The sequence below is a fragment of the Phalacrocorax aristotelis genome, chromosome 6 (genome assembly GCF_949628215.1).
Source record: "Phalacrocorax aristotelis chromosome 6, bGulAri2.1, whole genome shotgun sequence".
In the NCBI taxonomy this organism is placed as follows: domain Eukaryota; kingdom Metazoa; phylum Chordata; class Aves; order Suliformes; family Phalacrocoracidae; genus Phalacrocorax; species Phalacrocorax aristotelis.
Genome location: NC_134281.1, coordinates 56,249,119 through 56,261,334, shown reverse-complemented (window position 1 = coordinate 56,261,334; position 12,216 = coordinate 56,249,119).

The window sequence follows — 12,216 nt, the reverse complement described above, 5'->3', positions numbered from 1 at the left end:
TGCCCATGGGATCCCACCTCAGTCGTAGCTGTTTGAGTTGCCATGCCTCTTGCTGCATCTTCTGGCTGAGGAAACTGCAAGGAGAAGTTCTGTCATGGCCAACAGAACAAACATTCTCTAACTCAGTGACTCTAACTCTAAATCCATTCTCTAACTCAGTGTTGTGGCTTTTTTTGTAAACCCTCGTGGCTAATAGCAGGTTTCTCTCTTTTTTTTTTTTTTTTTTTTTAATCTGCAAGTATATACTACAGGAATGGGGGATTTTTGGAAGAAAAAATGGGACACACCTTTTAATTCTCATGAGAGCATTATCATGGAAAGCCTCCTTACAACCACAGAGTGAGAACAAGTTAAATATTTTGTTTCAAAGGGATTATCCCTACCCAGCAGGGAACAGCTGGCATAAAGCGTTGATCCACCTTCCATTGCAAACACGAGCCAAACTCCCGTTGATTTCATTGGTACAGAATCAAGCCCTTATTAAGTCCACGACCAGCTTTGCACAACTTCTGTCCCCGTCTGCTTCCCTTACACATAGGCCTGACCCTCTCCGACCCTGGAGAACCCAAGCTGAGGGGGGCTGTAGTGAAACTGAAAGCATTTTAAGAGGTAAATGAGTAAAACAGTATAACAGCTTTTCCAAATATATTCAGTTGTGGAGTACGTCTCAAAAAGCCCCACTAACTTCAGTCTAGTCCTTCTGTCTGGGTGGCCAAATGAGAAGGAGCAAGATGTATCCAGGATCTCGACTCACTATAAGGAGCCAGTTCCTTCTTTCTTCTGGATTAGCGTGGTTCCTCTCTAGGTTGTGTTTCAATCCTGCGCTAAGCCACTTGAAAAGGTTTGTTTTCTCATGATATTTTCAAGTTTTGTGTACAGTTACGTTGTAGTATATTTAGTAAAAGAGCACCAGTTAATGAGATGTGTTGAAAACCATCATTCTCAGATCAAAGAGCGGCCACAGACTTCTTATTCTCTTTCCAGAACATTCACATCAAGATATACGTGTATGTAGAACTGTTCAGAGAACATACATTAATTAGAAAAAAACCATAGACATTAGTTATGATCCTAATCTCTGACATCGACAGGCTTCCTGACACCATCACCCAGTTCCTTCATGGTTATATTGTTTGAATGTGTTTCTGCTAAATGGCCGACCAGGCTGAAACTATTAGTGCTTTGGAATGGGAAAAAATGTAATAATAAGTGATTGGGTTATTAAGAGCCTTATTGTATGTGACAGTGAGAAAACTGGGGTCGTACCTTCATATGTCATCTAAAAGTTAGTACTATGAACAAGATGTTTTCATATCCTTTCTAATACTTTGAGATAGATCAAAATTTATCATAGCTATCTTCATTTTACTCAGTTAATAATGAATGATCAGTGAAACATTTTGGAATAGGAAAAGCTTAATGATTCATATAACCTCTGCTGTGAAAGGTTTTCAAAGTTTAAAATGTACAAAGAGAAGTAAAAGTAGCTATATCTTTTGCACAATATATAAAAGCCAAGAAATTATGTAGGAGAGCTGAGAAGTTTTAATTGAATAACACAGTTTGTGAGATGGTCATACAGGTTTGATTTTTTTGATAATCAGATTGAGTTTCATTGTTCAGCATTTGCATGGGTTCTCAAACAATGAAACCGTCTTCATGGACATTTCTTTTCACTGAAAGTGATCCTTTGATGATAGTGGTGTGACTGTGTGAGTGTTGTATAATTGCAATTTTTAACTCCTGGGAAAGGTGCTGTGTAAAAAGCTGCGTTTCTTCTTTATTAGAACTGATAGAAGATCCAAGATGTGAAATAGAGTCCAAAGTCTTGCTCAACTCTTCATGGCTAACAAGGAATCCAGAAAATTTGCCATAGCATTCCTGTTACGCATACACCTCTGATAATTCTGTGCTAAGAACGAAGGGCTAAATTCTCTGCTGGAATGAAAACCCCAAAGTCTTTGGTGTCTGTTGATCTTCCACGACCTCTTTCCACAGGGACCTTGGTTACTAAAAGTGAAGAGATGTCTTTACTCCTCCAAATTGTATAGTCAATATTCAGAGACATTTTTAATCTTTGTGACAGTGCACGCAAAGAAGTCTAATATGACACATGCATGACTTCTTCATAAAGCTTCAAATTTTGGAGCCTGTGAGTGTGGAATTAAGTGTTCCATTCAGGTAGATTATTGTATAATAATGTTTGTCATTCCTATTGCATCATTTTCACAAGTGCATAAGGCTCCTGATTGTGGAAGACTGGACATGCTGGACCACTGTGCTTTTGTATTGTTAGAGCTACTTCTCTTGAAGTTGATGGCTCGCTAAAAATTTGAGATATTCTAGGTTATTCTAATTATGAGGAGAAATTGTTGGTGAGAATCACATACTACTTTTATGTAACTCTATGTATTTAGAAAAAAAGGACAAAGATCTTTTTTTCTGACCACAGGACAGGTTAAACAACTAGAAGAATAGAAGAATTTTGTCCCACTGCTTGTGAGACCTCTTTCAGCCAGAGCCCATTCCTTATGCTCACCCTTGATGTCTCGTAGAGATGCACTGTCTGCACGTCCTGCCACCTTTCTTCATTTCTACAGTGCTTCAGTGGCTTTTCTTCCCACCCAGCTCTGGTGGTCTCTCAGTGCAATACTCCAAAGATACACTTCTCTCATAGCGCAAGCCTCTGATCAGACTGGCCTTGCCTTTGCTATGTGCAATGACATGTGCCTGCACTTTGTGTTGAAGACCGATTGTCTTCACAGAGCAGTTGAGTTGCTCATTCCCAGCTAGCTCAGCTGAAGGGCAGTGACGACAGCCACCAGCTCTAACAAAATTTCATCCATCCAGTCCTAACTCTGTTTTCTATCAAAATTATTCCCATCACTCCCTGCCATCATAAAAAAGCAAGCCTGAAAAGAAGAGGAATAAACACAGAGTGGTTTAGAATTGTATACTAGGAATAATTAAACTTTCAGTAAGAGGCTTCTGGCATTTCTCTATTTTTACTTTCTGTGAGGAGGACAGCATGTTCTCGTCTCTGCGGAGACACATAAATGGCTTGATTAAAGTGCCCATTGCAGAGGTGAATCTGGGCATTTGGAACTTCCTTGCTGTTTTCTTAAGGTATTTGTATGATAGATGAGGAGAGAAAAAAAAAAGTCCCGTGTTTAGTTCGTCTTGTTATGATGTAGATATATTTTCCACACATTTGCAAATAGAGTAAAGAACAAGAGTTCTTCAGCTACTTAAAGTCTTTGAAAGAAGAAAGGCAGTTTAGATTACCAGCAGCCTACAATGTGCATGGCACAAAAATGTCAGTTTTAATGGCAAAGTTCAGGATAAAACTGTGTCAGCTAATTTAATCATTTACCATGAAATACCAGTTATCTTAATCTTACATGCAGTCCTTAAGTCTGCTGCATATTTTTGTGTAATTGAATCCTGACCCTAAAAGGGAGGAAGCAAGGAATTTGCTTTTTAGGGAACAGTTAGGCCCTAAACATTCCTGTTTATAAATTATATTTGTGGCATTGTCAGATATTTTAATACTGAGCAGCTAATATTTCTGATGAGTCTATTTTTTCTCTGTTTCATATCTGTTTTCCATGCTGTAGAAATCGTATTAGTATTCAGTTTCTATGGAACCTAACCGAGTTCTCTGGAAAAAGTGCAAATATTGTTCCCAGAACTTAAGGCAAATAAATTAGTATCTAACCCAGATGACACATTTTATTCATGTGGTTTGCTTTCCGTCTAGATACCTGATGTATTACTTCAGCAGCAAATTCAACAAGGCCAAGATGTCTTCATTTTCCTTCAGAGCAAGAGCTGTAAGAGCAGCGTGATGGAAGTATTGGTCTTCTGTGGCCAGCCGGCGAGAACCCATCAACAGCTGTGATGAGCAGAGCAGACATGGGGAGACAGGAGGCAGCTGAAGCCAAAGAGGACCCACGCCTGGAGCTGTGTGTGTGTGATTGGAGCAGAGAGAGGCCAGGACCCAAGGAAATCCCAGCAGCAAGGGAAAAAAACAGATTGACTCTCAGTGACTCATTTAGCTCCTGGATTGGACAGATCTCTCCCCTGCTGGCAATTTGGCTGAGCATCAATGGACAGATACCAGGATGAATAGCTTAAAATAATTAGGGGTTGGGAATCTGCAAAACTGCTAGCCATCCAATTCTTTACTGTGCAATGTGAGGCACAAAAAAGAAATTACATTTAGGTTATTAAATATTAAGTCAGTGGATTTACCTCCATTTGGTCCAGAACAGGAAACTGGCTCAAATTCAACATTTATATCATTGTGCTGATGGCCTGTTTATCACTGAACAAGTGAGTGCCTTTTGGCAGGTCAAGCTCTTTGACACATGGGGCGAATGTGTGCTTAATTTCTCCCAAACAGAAGAATTAATATAATAATAATTAACGCAGATGAGAACAGAATTAAAATTGAGTACAGTCAAGAGTTCAGTTTAATGCCAGACATCTCACATTCTAGATGTTCTGGGGCCAGATTTTTTCCCGTTGAAGGTAGTGAGGATTTTGCCACTGGCACTGATGGGAGCCAGAGCGGGCCTTGAATGCAGAGAGGCAGGAGTTCCTGTACTTTCTATTTAATGCTCAAAACCAGAAGCAACAGGCTCATTTAGTATCAGTAAAGGTCAGTTAAAATTATAGAGACATCCTTTGGAGCAAATCCTCTGCCTTGTATTTGCATATTTATGAACTAGAGATTACGACAGGCCATTCCATTTATTAGAGCAGCGTCGCTATAGTTAATAGTCTGTCAGTATTTCCATTATAAACCCCGTTTTTCAGTGTTTTAATATCTCAGCCATTTAAAATCACATCAGGAAGCAAGTTGGTCTTGTGTTGTTGGCCAGGTGCAATTTTTTGTTTTGGAATATTTTCAATAATGAAATACCGTTCATCATATATGCAAATGAGCCACAGCATTTCTGTTGAGGGGAAATAGCAAAGTGCTTAAGTTCATTGTGGCTTTGTTTTTCTTTAGGAAACAAAGATAAAAGAGGGATTTGACCAACCACATCAGCTGGGGCTTCGTGTTTGAAGAACAACAGTTTCTCGAGCAACTGCTTTCAGAAGAAGCACTGGTTCACAATGTGAAATCAGGTTGCTGCGTGCTTGCCACTGGTGACCAAGGTATACAGGAGATAATGGTTCCCCTGTTCGTCAGAAATTTCTTGTCTGCCGGAGTCATGGATGAAGCACACCAGGTAAGAAAGCAGCAAACATAAAAAGGAGACCCTTTAGAAATAACTGAAGCCCCAGTTACAAATTCAAAAAGCTGGCCTTTTTTTAAGTGTCTTCCAGGTGCAGAGAAGTGCAGTGCTGTACTGACTTTATTGCTGATATTTGGGGTAGAGAAAAGAGGTTGCTAAGGCTTTGGGGAGGGGACAGTTGTGAAACTACCACGCATGTGTCCCTGAACTGAGCAGTATTGTTTACTTCAGCAGTCTTACATCCTGCTCCTTCCAAACAGCCTCAGCTTGCTTTCAGAGAGGTGTTGGTTCGCTAAAATAATAACTGCCTGGCAGGGGCAAAAGTTTAGCCTGGAATGCCAATTTTTAACTTACCAGGGCAGCAAAAAAGTTGCTCTTCAGTAAAGAAGCTGGTCTTGCACTATAATGTCTTGCCCCATGAAAAGAGAAACAGTCCAATAAGAAACTCCTGGGCAGTGATTTGTTCTCAAGGCCTTGAAAAATTACTTGCTGCCACACTAACTGAAAAGTTAAAAATCAAATTCATAAAGAGAAAAAAATGAAGTTATGTGCAAAATGTTTGTTGCTCTTCACTGTTGCCCAACAAACACATAGTTGGAGGTGGGAGCACCGTCCACATTTCCATCTTTTCCATCATAAAGGTCTATGCGCGTGTCTCCAGGGAAACTAACAATGGCAAGCCAGAAACACCATTGAAACTTCACATACAATCCACTTGGTGCACAGCAGCTAATAAAACTCTGCCCTGAGCAAAACCCAGGGCTTGGCCTCCATGCCTGTGAATTTTGACTGAAATAAGATTAACAGAGAGTTTAGGAGTTATGTTACATAAACAACTTTTTAAGGACATGTAAGACATGGTTGCAACAAGAAGTCTGTGATCTTAAAGCTCCCAAATCCAAATGGTGAGCCAGACTTTTCATCTGGCCTCTCATCTCCATCATAAGAACCAAGAGCCCAGATCAAACCACTCCACTCAAGCTTGTGGAAAATCTGTTCCAAATCCAAGTGGCTCGGGCTCATCAGTAGCGCTTTCTTAAAACAACAGTATTTGGGATATTTTTGTAGGTAATTGCTAACTTGAAGTGCATTTTCCAGATTTCTTCCAGAATTGACATTATAAAGAGCAATCTTCCTTCCCCAGGCACGTCACAGTGCTTTTTCAGCCAAAAATTATCTCTGGTCATGATAAGTGATCATAACTCAGAAGTAGGCAGACTACAGAAATTCTGTGTTGAATACAAAATTACTTTAACAGTTTTATAAAGCAGGTGTAACCCAAAGTAACAGTGGGGAAGGGACAGTCTGCCAAACATGTGTTTAAAATGTATGAAGCACGAGATATGAAGTATTATGTGCTGTCTGCTGGAAGATAAGTCCATGCTCAGTAAGCTATCTGAACAGCGTTGTTCACTACACTTATTTGTTATGTTTTGTTTTTAATTTGCAGTGACATAAAATCTTGCATAACTGATTTGAGTGAATCATTGAATATTAAAATTACTAATTATTATGTAATTAGTGAACAGGATCTGTGTAATTGTGTAATACCAGGATTCCTGTGTGTGGTTAAGTACGAAGGTAGGGTGCCAACACTCATCTAGACGTAGTATTATAAAATACACAACAACATACACCCTGGGTGGGTACTCTAATTATATTTTACATTTAAACAATAGCTACATTAGCAAAATAGAACTTATTCTTTTTAAAAATATCTTCCCGCAGGCATGGATCATAGTAGATGATGGTGATAATATTGCCCAAATAGCATATCTTCCATCTCCCAAGGGACCCAGGCTTCTTCATAAACATACAAATAGGAGACAGAAACCAGGCATAAAGAGCCTTTCATCCACTCGTGGCATGAAGCCATCCCAAAACGGACATGTGACAATTGCTGAATCATGCACCATGAATACGTGAATGCAGAAAATGGACAGGAAGAACTTTCTATCTCATGAACAACCACATGAGATTAACCAGAAATCTCACTAGAACTGTTATATTTTGATGACTTAACAGACATCAGAACCATCCTTAAACCATGGTGGAAGCAGAACCACACAGTGAATCAGATTCTTCTTTGACCTTACCCAGGAAGATCTTGGTTACAGCCATCAAATGTCTTTAGCATTTTAGTTAACTCTGATCTCTGCTAATACTTACTGCCAATATGGTATAATACTCTCCTGCACTCCCTGGCCAAAACCTCCCTGCCTAATCATCATTTATCCATCCTATGGTATATCTGCAGTGACTGACAGGCATGCACTTCACTGGGGCCAGCACTACAGAGATGGTAAGATCTGCAGTACAGACAGAAAAGGTGGATGGTTCTCTTACATGGCTCACCAGTATTTTCTCCTTTTGACATGGTTCCAAGGTGAAAAATCCAGGAGAAGAATGGAAAGTTGAAAATTCCAACACCAAAAAAACCTAAACCCAAACCCCTAAGTCGTGACTCATTATAAATGTAAAATGTGGGAGCCCAAAGCTGTTTTTCTTCCATGTGCCTGGGTGGAGAAGGGTGAGGTGCCCTCTGAGGATGATCTTATCTTTTACTTTCGAGTCTGAAGATCTTGGATGTGGTTTGGCAAGTTCATAAAAATATTTGTGATAAAGTTGAACTGCCGTCTGGAAATGTTACATACAGAGATGTAAGAAAGCTTAAGGAGAAAACTGCAGATGCTGGAAGAAGAATCAGCAGTGCACATGAATGAGGTTAAAAATTGCAGACAATCAGCTACTAGATGACTCCTACTAAATAAATCATCAAAGACTTGACTACTGCTTCCAGGTTTCCACAACAATATTGGCTCATTGGAGCAGCCAAAAAGATGTTAATTTGGCCAAAGTTTTAGGAATTTGCTATTCTTGTTTGAATTAACTAATCAACCAATAAGGCCGATGCACACTCTTGTGCCAAGGCTATAAAGCAGGGCCTTCATGCTTCTAGGGAAGATACTATATTTATTTCTCAGGATCAAGGGCCCCATGATGTGGAAAATAAGCTTCTTTTTGTTAAATGAGAGCTACACAGGAAGGAAAAACAACCTGAGCTTGTCATGGAATCTCACATCTTATTTCAGCACTCAGTAAAGCACTTTGCTTGTCCAATTTCATAGAGAAGCAGAATTTCTTTTCCTGTATGCCTCCACAGATCAGATCTAGCTCTGGTCTCATTTGGAGCTTAATCCAAAACCCAAGGTGAAGGGGAAATATTCCCATTGCCTCCAACAGGCATCTGCTCAGTCTTGTACTGTGGTTTTACTTAAATGTAAATTCAGTGCTGAGTTTGTCCCGAGAGAAAGAGGGATAAGTGGTAAGAGATAGGTGTCTGTACACTAAGCTTTCCACCCTCCTGTTACTTGCCGCTGTTAGGACCAATCCTTTGGTGTGGCAAAAAATTCTTAATTTGTCTGGCCTTTCGGCAGGGTTGACTGGTACAAAAAAGTGCTCACTTTGGCCTTCTTTATTGCCATATCTGGGCAGCTCACCAGCGCTGTACTCTCTTTTAGTGCTTGAGATTTACTTGTGTCCCTGGCATGTTGTGATAAGCTTCTGAATGTCACCGCTGTGAAGGTTTTGTTCTTCCCAAAGACTCTCCAGAGGTTCAGTGAAGGCAAGTAGGGTTTGCTTTGGTTGAAAAGTAGATTGTATGTGTCACTGTAATAAATGGAAATATGCAAAGCGTTGGTTGAATTTAACAGGAAATTGGAATGTTTGTCTTGTCACAAGGCCAGTTTGTACTACGTGGACTTCTGACACTGCTTGCAGTAGGTGAACCTCACCCCATGTTGGGGGCCACTCAAGGCATAGTTATCACATACATGCAATTTAAACTATCTTCAGAATAAGACTTAAGTGGTGCATAAGCCTCACACTCTCTCTCTGTGCAGAGGTATAAAAAAAGGAACCTGATTTGGAAAACACTAGGGAGAAATACTGAAGTTTTACACATCAAAAAGGCTAATTAGAAATGCTTTTCTTTTATAACAAATAAGCCAAGCATATTGACATTAATTATATGAAATACTCAAGGTTTGGAATAATCTATTGAAGAGCACAGATGTATACCAAATCCTATGCAAATGAGCGTGTGCAACTATTCTTCAAGTAACACATTTATTTATAAAAATAAGCTGTGCGTTCGTGTTTCTTTTTAATGGGTAGAACATCATAAAAAGCCTCTCTCTGTCTTGCTCTTACTCAATGTAGTGAGATAGTTATATCTGTTCGGCACAGCCTAACATGCATTCCAGGAGCTCGGAGCAGACTCTTCCCATATCTGAGTTAGTAGTAATCTGTCAGCTTTCCTGGAATTACATCACTGTGACTAGGAGCAGAATTTGTTCTCACCTGGTGGTAAATTTCCTTTGGTTTCAGAAAAGCTAATGGAATTCATAACTGCATTTGTATTTTCAGTCTGTGTCCCTTACTAGTGACAGAGCTGTTTAAAGAAAATGCTGTGACTGTGGTTTGCTACGTTGCCCATTAGTGTTGTCAGCAGAGACTCTTAATAACTTTAGGAAGAAAACTTCATCTATCCCTTCTTTTACCCTGGCTGGCTGCAAATAAATCCTCTTACTTTTGATGGTTTTACTTCATCTAAAGTATGAAATGGAACTATTCCATGTTTCTGGAATATTTCCAGATGGAAATCCAGAAATATTGCATGAACTAATGGAAGAATTCTTCTACATCAGGGCCATGGCAGGCAGGCTCAGCAGGCTGAATCACTCCATCTCAAATGCTCTTTTATCCCGGCCCCATTCCCTGCTCCTTCCATCTTAGGCACTGCCTCTATACAGATGAAAGACACTTTACTTTCCAGGTCAAATTTCCCTACTGAATCTACCAAATACTTGTCTAAGGATACCCCTTAAATTAGATGAGATGTCTGGCTTATGTGGGAGCTGCTCTGTGGTCATTGTAGGTTGTCATCTGGCTGGGCTGGGTTAGATCTGACAAGCTTCCTGGATCCTGCTCCACAATCTCCAAACCATCCTAGAAATGCCAGGGCTTAGCACTTTTGGTCTTAGAAACACCCATCTGCAAGGGCAAATGTTGGTGGTGAATAGTTATTCTCTCATCACCTTAGAGAACGTTGATGTTGCCAGTGCTGGTCCAGGTTTTTTGAATTCTTCCTATTTACCTAACGATCCTCTCAACATTTCACAGGTGTTTCCAGAGCAATTGTGTCTGCACAGGTTCTAGAAAGCTCGTGGTGAGGCATCTGCTTTCACCGCTCAGATTCAAGCCCATTAAAGGATTTGAGGAAAACTATTCAGTGCTGTGGGCAATGAAGAACAAATGTGATCCATTTAGATGAGTTGCCGGTATCATTTCAGACCTCTAAAAAGTAGGAAAAAATATTTATACTCTAAAGTGATAACAGCTCTCTCTTTACATTCTCAAGAATTGCCAACAACTGGCCTCCGGTCTAGCTTGAAGATTTTGGTAAGCCCACCAGCAGGTGTGGACAAGATTGCCTAAGCCACAGATTGCTGGGAGGGTCCATAACACCAGCAAAACTGAAGTCTTTGACCTGTTCTTACACTTCCACTTCTGAATATCCACTACTTGTAATTAACACACATAAAATGTTGGAATAGTTGGATTTTTGTTCAACTTAGTATGCTTGGTCTTAGGTTTTTGTGTTTACATCGCTTTTAGTAAGGGTAGAAAGGAGACAGCTTCTCTTCTAATTGCACTGTCATATGGAAAAGCAGCAATTTATATTGACCCTGGTCACCCAAGGGCACCCTTTTACAAAGAGGCATCTCTGAGACATGGATCCACTGAGTTGGCTGACATGAGAGAAGCAGCACTTGTAGCAGAAGCCAGCTCGGAGTTGCACAGGTTTTAGCAGAGAAGAGTTGCAAGGGTGGGATCAACAGCAGACTATCAGTTGGTTGTGAGGTCAGTGTGAAAGCTTTTATACATAATTTCAGCTGTTGGAGAGGCAGATGGTTCTGTTAGTAACTATTCCTTACATGTAGATCAGCCTTCTGAACACCTTTTGCATCTGCTTTGGATAAAAATATATAAAAAATCCCAAACCCCTGAGCTTTTGCCTTCAGTATGCAGTTGGTAGATTAGAAGGAAAGGAGCTGTTACACCTGTGAAATTAAATTTGGCTCAAAGATAGTTTAGGGTGATAATAAAGGTGAAAGTTCAGAATCTTTCTGACCTAGTGTGGTACCCATACAAAGAGTATTGACCTGCTGTCTAACTTTTTTGTTCTTGCTTGAAACCTGAAATTTGGTTTCAAATAAAAATCGATTCCTACTAGGTTCATATAATACAAGCACTTTATTGAATTCTGACTGAAACAGTGTTGCTCAGAGACTGGGCGCCAAGTCCTGGCCTTGTGGCATAGGGCCAGAGCATTTTGCAGGATGTGACAGTTTCCAGACCACAGGCAACTCTGACTTCGGAGGAAGGTGAAGGAGGTGGGCACCTACCCTAGAGAGACGTTGCAGGCAGCACAAAAGCAAAGTCACAAATAGAAGCTATATATTCCTTTCTAGCACTAATGGTTTTCTGCTGAAGTTTTCAAAACCTGTTGCTGGGATGAATGGCAAATTTTTCAGCTGCTCCGAGAGAACCAGAGTAGGGGTGGTCAGCTTTGCAAGGAGAAACCAAGGCAGCAGGGAAAGTGATAGCCAGGTGGAAGAACAAGACGTGGAGGGCAGGGTGTGGGAGGAAGGCAGGCTGGCTCATGGAGGTGGCCTGGCCAGCAGCAGGGTGTGCAGGGAAGGGGCGGGCTGATAGTGGGTGAAGAGACTGGTTAAGAGATATCTGGATGCCATTAAATTGGTGCTGAGGGGTAAGACGCTGGAGTCTCCCGTCTGGAAAGAATATGGCAGAGGAGGAGAGCAGTAAAGCTCCTGGGGGGCATTGTTGTGGGGGCACAGGGAGGAGCAGGGCCCCTTCCACACCCACCCCACCCCGGGGTGAGGTG